Here is an 8002-nt window from a genome sequence, read left to right as displayed (position 1 = left end):
GGGAGGAGGCACGGGGGCGGGGTAAGACCCAGGGCCCTCTGCCTGTGCTGGCGAGTCCCTTCATCTCCCTTATCAGACAAGCAGCAGGGCCAGCCAGGAGTGCCACGTTTTATGGCTCTATCATGTGTGAGATCTTGCCCATTAGGGAGAAGCTGTCAACACAAAACATAGATTTCAAGATACGCTTTCTACTCCAGGATTATGAATAACCCCTTCGATCATTAGAACCAGAGCATTTTTTAAAAATCCAATTTGTTTCCCACTTCGGAACCCATTTAGTTTGCTTCTTGCCCTCCGGGTTAGGGAGGGAGGGCTGGAGGCTGGAGCCTTCCAGAATCCTGGCCCTGGAAACCTTGCACCCCCAGAAATTGTGCAGGTTTTTCATCTGAAACCTTGATTTTCCTAGGAATCATCTGTTATCCATTTCCCATAACCCAGCTGTGTATTTCTGTTGGAAGGTATTCCCTTTATAATCAGACAGAGCTGCAGGGAGCCCTGTGGAGTGGGCAGCATCCCCCAGAGGGCCAAGGGGAGACATTCCAGACAGTCTTCCAGCAGAGAAGTTTGGGAAGATGCTGATTTCATCTGTCAAGGCCTAAAGCAATGCACTAATCCAAAATTAAACGAAAACAAAAATATTCACCAGGCAAAGGAGTGTGAAAAATCCCCATTTCTGTCTCTCTCTCCTCATCAGCGACGGAAACCGGGGCTTCCTAGAAGAAACGATGCACTCCCCACCTCCCTCTGTTTGTGCTGCAGTGAAAACTGACACGAGAGATTCATTGGAACACGTGCCCTTGTTCCACTCTCATCAGCCCACCGCGGGGACAGGAGCTGTTCATCTTTTTGGCTCTGCTCGCAGCCTCCAGAACACTTATGAGGGGCACCTTGTGGGCGCCGTGGTCGGATGAGGCCCCTGGGGCTCCTCCAGAGGCTGGCATTCTCCGCAGTTGTCGCTCACCTACCTGCTCAGGCCAGGCCAGGCCAGAGTGGACAATGTCTTCCCAGCAGGCCAGACCAGTCTCCCAGGAGGCTGAAGCTGCTGTATCACTCACCAAATCCTCTCATCTGCTGGCCTGACCCTGTGCTATGCTGGAAATAGCACTCGAGCCAGACGCCCTCCCTGACTTGGACAAGGGCAGTGCCCTGGAAGGAGAGGGCACAGAAGCAGCTGTTTACAGAACCTCCGAGGGCTACAATGGGGCAATGGGGTGTGCAGGAGAGTGACCAGGAGCCCGGGGCAGCTGGTGACCCACCCCGCCAGGCATTCGTGAGGTGTCAGAAGAGGGGGCCCCTTGAACGGGGCCTGCAGAGATGGCTAAGAGTCCATCAGGCAGATGAAATGATTTGCTTTCCTCACACTTACCAAGCTTAGAAATGACCTCCTTCATGCATGTGAATGACTTTATTCATGTATGTGACTCACCTTCTTCATGCATGTGATGACCTTATCCATGTATGTGATTCACCTTCTTCATGCATGTGACAACCTTATCCATGTATGTGACTCACCTTCTTCATGCATGTGACAACCTTATCCATGTATGTGATTCACCTTCTTCATGCATGTGATGATCTTATTGTATGTGACTCACTTTCATGCATGTGATGACCTTATCCATGTATGTGACTCACCTTCTTCATGCATGTGACAACCTTATTCATGTATGTGATTCACCTTCTTCATGCATGTGACAACCTTATTCATGTATGTGACTCACCTTCTTCATGCATGTGACAACCTTATCCATGTATGTGATTCACTTTCTTCATGCATGTGATGACCTTATCCATGTATGTGACTCACCTTCTTCATGCATGTGTCGACTTTATCTATGAATGGGACTCATTGTCTTCCCATCCCCCTAAAACATAAACTCAATGAAAGCAAGGCCTTTGTCTACTTCTTTTTAATCAGCATATCCCCAGTGCCTAGCTCAGTACACCATAAGTACTCAAAACTACGTGTTGAATCGTTGGGAATGAAGGCCAAGGGGGAGTCAGGGTGGGAAGGACCCTGACAGTGGGTGACAGGTGCCTGCCCCATCCCCCCGATCTTAACAGGAATCACCCCCTGACTTCCCACCCTGACAGGTCCCAGGATGGCCTCACCAAGAGGTGCATGGCCATGAACCATTCCCCTTCATAACTCCCAGATGCACCAAGGTTGCCATGGAGAAGGCCCAGATGAGGTCCCTGGGCTGCACCGGCTTGCCAGCAGGTACAGAGCAGCGGGTGGGAGCCGCTGGCTGGCCCTGCCACGCACCCCTCAGGCTCCCGCTCCTGCCTCCCCGAGTCTCAGTCCTTTTAGCTCTCATTTGTAAGCGGGCCTCAACCCAAACTCAAGATTCAGCGGGAATCCGGCCGGGTTCCCAGACGCTTAATTGGAGCTGGGCTCTTCATTACCCGCACACCTGTTCCCCAACACCATATGGTCTGAGGTAAATAGACTATAATTGTTTATCCAGAGTCCGTTCTGCCTTGAGTGAGTGAGTGCGGGGCCGCCTCCGCTGCCACCTCCACCTCCCCCGCCATCATTCCTGCCGCTGATCCCTCACCGGGCTGCTGAAGGACGAAGCCCCACACAAGGTTAAAGAGTTTACAGCTGTCCCGGCAGAGCCACCTTCCACGTCCGGGGCCCACCTTGGAGCAGCTTCTCCTCCAGCTCGAAGGAAAAGTCCCTGCCCAGCTATGCAACTGCCGGGAGCTTGGCAGACGGGTCTCCCTGCCCTTCCACTGTGGCTGAGCAGCCGGGCCCCTCGCTAGCCCTGGGATCATTTATCTTTTTCCCTGTGGAGGCTGGAGGACGTCTGAGAAGAGCCTGGGCTTTGGACCTGGAAGGCATGGGCCTCGCCTGGATCTCCGCGCAGCCACTTTCCAATTTAGTGGCCTCAGGTGAGTTTCTTCACATCTTAGGCTTTGGCTGCTGCGTCTACCAAAAATCAGGGCATGATTTTTTCTGCATCACGTGGTCATTCATAACAGAAGGCGTTAATGTTCACGGGGTACGTCCTGTTGGGTCAGCATGCTGCTGTGTGCTTTAGAGAAAGGACCTCTTGGAGGAAGGCGCTTTGATTATAAACACTTTACAGAGGAACAAAGTCAGGCTTAGGCAGGTGAACCCACTTACCCGGTGCTACCCAGCCAGAAACTGGGGGAGCTGGAATTCTAACCCAGTTCTGTCAATTTTGGAAGCCGATCTCCTGACCACCATCCTATATTTACATGATGAGATCATGCATCAAAGGGGCCTGGCCTCGTGCCTGGCATATCGAAGAAAATCAATAAGTGCCCATTCTTTTCTCTCTGCCCTTCCTTCAGTGAACAGATGCCCCCGCCACCGCCACTCAGGCTTCTGGGAGGGATCCAGAGCTCTGGGCTGCCAATGTGCCCTACCCCAAGATACAGTATAAATAGAGCAGAGCCCGGTCCCCTCCCCAGTCCCCTTGCCTTTGTTCCTGGCCAGCCCTACCAGGAAGAAGTGGCCCTTTCCTACCATGCAGCCGATCCCCAGATAGTCCTGGACTGCCATGCAGCCAGGTAGAAAAAGGAGGAAGGCAGGACGGCAGGCAATGCCCCAACAGAGCTGAGCTCTCAGCCTCGGAAGCAGTCAGATGAGTTGATCTTAAGAAAGAGCAAGGGCCCCTGAGCATTTTGGGGGCTCTGGCTGAAAGCATGACCCCATGCAGGAGGCAGAGTGCTTGGCACCTTGGGGGGAACCAGAGCCACATGAGAGCCTGGACACTCGGGGCACCCGGGGCCTCTCTTCAGGAGCACGGGAGAAGGCTGCTCTTCACCATCTCGCCACCTGAGTTTTTCCCTTTCCTGCCCAGACCTCCTCCGCCTGCCCAGAGCTGCTCCAGGAGGATGGATGGCTTCCCGAAGCCCGAGAGAACAGATGCTGTGTCCTCTTAATCTGCACACAGAATTGGTCTTTAATATGATGTAGGGCTTCTAGACCTTTCAGCTCTGACGGATCCCCTATGTAGCAGAGTCACTGGCTCTTACCAGAGCCTACCTGGGCAGGCAGGTGCCCTCGGGTGGGCTCAGAGACTGTCTCACACCCAGCCAGTCGGCAGCAGCTCCCCCAGCTCAGAGAAAGGATGAGACCCAAGTCCTATCCTTCAAGACACTGTCATCCCCCTAGATAGACAGACACCAAGTTCCCACTACACACACACTCATCAGTCCACAAAGAGGAGCTCCACACATGAAGCACATGGCCACATGGAAGCCAGAAAACCAGGGGGAGCAGAAACAAGCATTGCTTGTGGGATAATTGGGGAAGTCTTCCTGCAGGAGGTGCCCCCAGGGGCCTTGAGAGCTCTGATCCCCATCAGTTACCTGCTGGCTCTGTGGAAGGTAGAGAATCAGGCAGGAACAAGAATTGCAACCAAGAAAAAATATATATGAAAAAAAAGGAAAAGCTTTTCCTAGCAAGTTTTCCATCTGCCTACGGGGAGACCCTTTGAAGAAGAGCCTGCGGCCCGAGCAGCAGCAGCAGCCGCCTCCCCCATCTCCGGGGAGGGGAAGGAGTTTTAAAAGATACTTAAGCTGCTGTATAAATTGGCCCCTCAGGGGATGCCATGAGATCTGCCTTGGCCTGATGAGCATGGGGATATCTGCAAGCCCAGGCACCAGGCAGGGCTGCTGGAGTGGTCAGCAGGGTGCCCCCTGCCCTGGGCATGGGAAAGATGCAGTGTCCTGGAAACAGGAGTCCCACTCCCTTGGAATGTGAGCCTCTGAGGAAATCTCTGTAACTCAAAGACTTGGAGGGCTGGGCGCGGTGGCTCACGCCTGTAATCTCAACAGGCGTGAGACCGAGGTGGGCAGATCACGAGGTCAGGAGCTCGAGACCAGCCTGGCCAATATGGTGAAACCCCATCTCTACTAAAAATACACAAATTAGCCGGGCATGGTGGCATGCGCCTGTAATCTCAGCTACTCAGGAGGCTGAGGTGGAAGAATCACTTGAACCTGGGAGGTGGAGGTTGCAGTGAGTTGAAATTGTGCCACTGCACTCCAGCCTGGGTGACAGAGCGAGACTCCATCTCAAAAAAAAAAAAGACTTGGAAACTGGACTCAGGTGTTCTGGTCAGGGTCCTGGGTGGGGGTCGGAGCCCTGGATGAAAGGGAAGAGGAAGGAATGTGTCCTGGACTCCTGTTCTATGGCTGGACACAGGACCAGGCACTTTATAGACACTCTCTCATTTAACCTTCGAAGACCTTCCTGCTAGGTATCATTGCTACTCCCATTTCACAGATGAGAAAACTAAGGGCCAGAGAGAGGAAGTCACTTGCCCAAGGTCACAAAGCCAGAAGAGGCCAGAGGCGGCATTTGAACCCAAGCCACACACTGTGCCTCTCTTTGAACATTCCACTTCAGTTAGGGAAGGTGGAGCAGCTGGAGACAGTCCCCAGACCTTTGCAAACTGTCCTGGACTTTGTGGCACAGCCTTGGGCCCTGAGATGCAGGGAACACACAGAGCAGGCAGGGTTTGAGATGAGGGAGAAGGACTGTTCTCCTGGGCTCGTTCCCTTATCAAAACACCTGTGTCCGGCTTCAAAGCCATGGGCGTCACTGCCAGGGCCCCGCCCACACCTCCCAGGCACCCAGCAGTCAGCACATGGCACAGGCATCTGGGACTCACCTGAGGGCTTCTCTCAACCCAGGTAGGGGCTGAGCTCAAGGGGCTGGGGAGTGAATGTCCCTGGAAGCAGCCTCGGCCAATGTCAGATGGACTCAGAGGATGAAACCTCCAGCTGCCTAAGTTCCCCAGTGGAACTGGGCCCCACTGCCCATGGCGGTAACCTGCTCAATAGCACAGCATCCTGTATTCACTTCTTCCTGTCCCTGTCTCCTTCCCCACTCCCCTACTAGTACTTCCCAAGATCACCTCCCAAAGAAATAAATGCATGCAACCCCTTGTCTTGGGTCTGCTTCTGGGGGAACCCAAGCTAAGCCCTCCCCTGTGCATCCTTCCTGCACCCATCCCTGTGCCTCCTGTCCACCTGACCCCCATGCATCAGGAAAAGGAAGGCAGGTTTTCTCCTCGAGGAGACATAACTAATAACAAGATCACAAGCAACCCAAAGACACAGACATCAAATATTACACACCCGGAGTTGAGATCTGTATCTCTCTATCTGGAGCGCCGTGCTTTAGAGTGACGGCGCAGCCGCCGACCTTCTCATTGATGAAGTATGTTATAAGTGCTAAGTAATAATAATACTGTAAAATGCCTCAGTGCTCAAGCATGAGCTCTGGGCTCCAGATAAAATGCCAGACAGATAGATTAGCAGGCGGAGGAAACGCTCCAAAAGCCATCTCCCCACAGCTCCCTGGGCCTAATAGATAGGTCCAATCAACCCACTTCAATTACTACTTGGGGATTAATAGCCAAGAGGCTGATTAAATCCCCTGCTCAAGCGCCTGTGCTGTGCAGAGCTGGTGACAGCAGGACAGGTGAGAACGAGGAGAATGAGATGGTGTGCACTTTCCTTCCCTGGGATAGGGGAGCATGCAGGTCGTCTGGGCAGATCTGGGCTAATCCTGCTGCAGTGCCCCATCTGTCCTTACTGAGCCATGTCCGAAGCCTAGGCCACCATCCCCCAGCACTGGCTGGGCCCGGAGCAGAGCTGGCCATACTCTGCTCTCCTCCTTGGCTGACTCCTCTCCACTTTCCATCAAGAGAAAATGGAGAGGCTGAATGAGGCCATGGAGAACCAGAAGGACAGCTGATTTGCTTGTCCTCGGGGGATAATTTGGGGGAAGGAGGTGGTTTTGCCTCAGTGGAGAGCAATCGGAACCAAACCCAGGTGGAGGGGAGCACCAGGCAGTGAGGCCTGTCTCAGAGTGAAAGGCAGGAAGAGGGAACGATGGCCAAAGCATTAGACAAGGGCCCTTGAGGACTGTGGGCCCCAGAGGATAGAACTTGAGCAGGTGCCATGAGAAATGCAGAGAAGAAGAGGTTCCAACTCCCAGAGACACTGCCTTCCACAGGGGGCTGGGGGGCAGGTGAGAGCACCCCAGGAGCCACAGGTGGGTGACTGTCAGCCTCAGTCTCCACTGGCCCCCAGACACCTGCTCCCTGTGCCCCATCTGTTCCAAGGTATGAAAGGTCAGAGCGACAGCTGTTGCTGCAGTGGGAGGGGCAAGGCCTTCCCCAGTGGAAATGTATCATGTGTGTCCTGCTGAGCCAGGGAGTCTTTTTTCATATGGGGCCTTTGACCTTCAGAAAAATATTTGAATCAAGGAGTGCGAGAGGAGGAAGAGGAAGAAGAGAGAAAGGGGGAGGGAAGGAAGAGGGGGAGGGGAAGGAGAAAGCAAAGAAGAGGAGAAGGAGGAGGAAGAGGAGTGGGAGGAAGGGGAGGAGGGAAAGAAGGAAAGAGGAAGAGAAAGAAGAGGAGGAGGAGGAAGGAGAGCGTGGGAGAAGGGAGAGGAAGCAGAAACAATTTACGCTAAATTTTAAATTTGAGAGAGAACGCAAGGAAGCATTTGATTTTTTCCTAGTCCATCTGAGAACAAAACAGTGTGAATGTTGCTGAACATGTGTTTTTTAAAAATGAAAAACAGAGAATGTAAAATCGTATCCAGGCCTCCCAACAAGCAATATCTAATGCTCACAACTGGGTCTGCCGATCCGAAGGGACAGGGCTGTGTGAGGGAGGAGGTGGGGAAGGGGGCACCTTTGACAACCGGCTAGGAAGCCTCTGGGTCCCAGAGACCATGAAGCCGGAGGAACTCGCCCCTCCTTGTTGAAGAAGAACATATAAATGCTCCACATATGGAAACTCAACTTGTAAACTCTCATTACTCATGAGCCGGAGGTGAGCAGATGGGAAATGAAACAGCACCAGCAGCAAGCCGGGGAGCCCCAATGTGAGCGTGAACCGGCACGGGGAGGCCGAGCCTGGGAGGGGCAGCCAAGGGCGGGAGGAGGCGGAGGTGGGGGCGCGGAGCAGGAGCAGGAGCAGGAGCGTGGAGGCTCTAACCGGAGGG

This window comes from Pongo abelii, chromosome 19, assembly GCF_028885655.2.
Source record: "Pongo abelii isolate AG06213 chromosome 19, NHGRI_mPonAbe1-v2.0_pri, whole genome shotgun sequence".
In the NCBI taxonomy this organism is placed as follows: Eukaryota; Metazoa; Chordata; class Mammalia; order Primates; family Hominidae; genus Pongo; species Pongo abelii.
Note: the sequence above shows the minus strand (reverse complement) of the source record.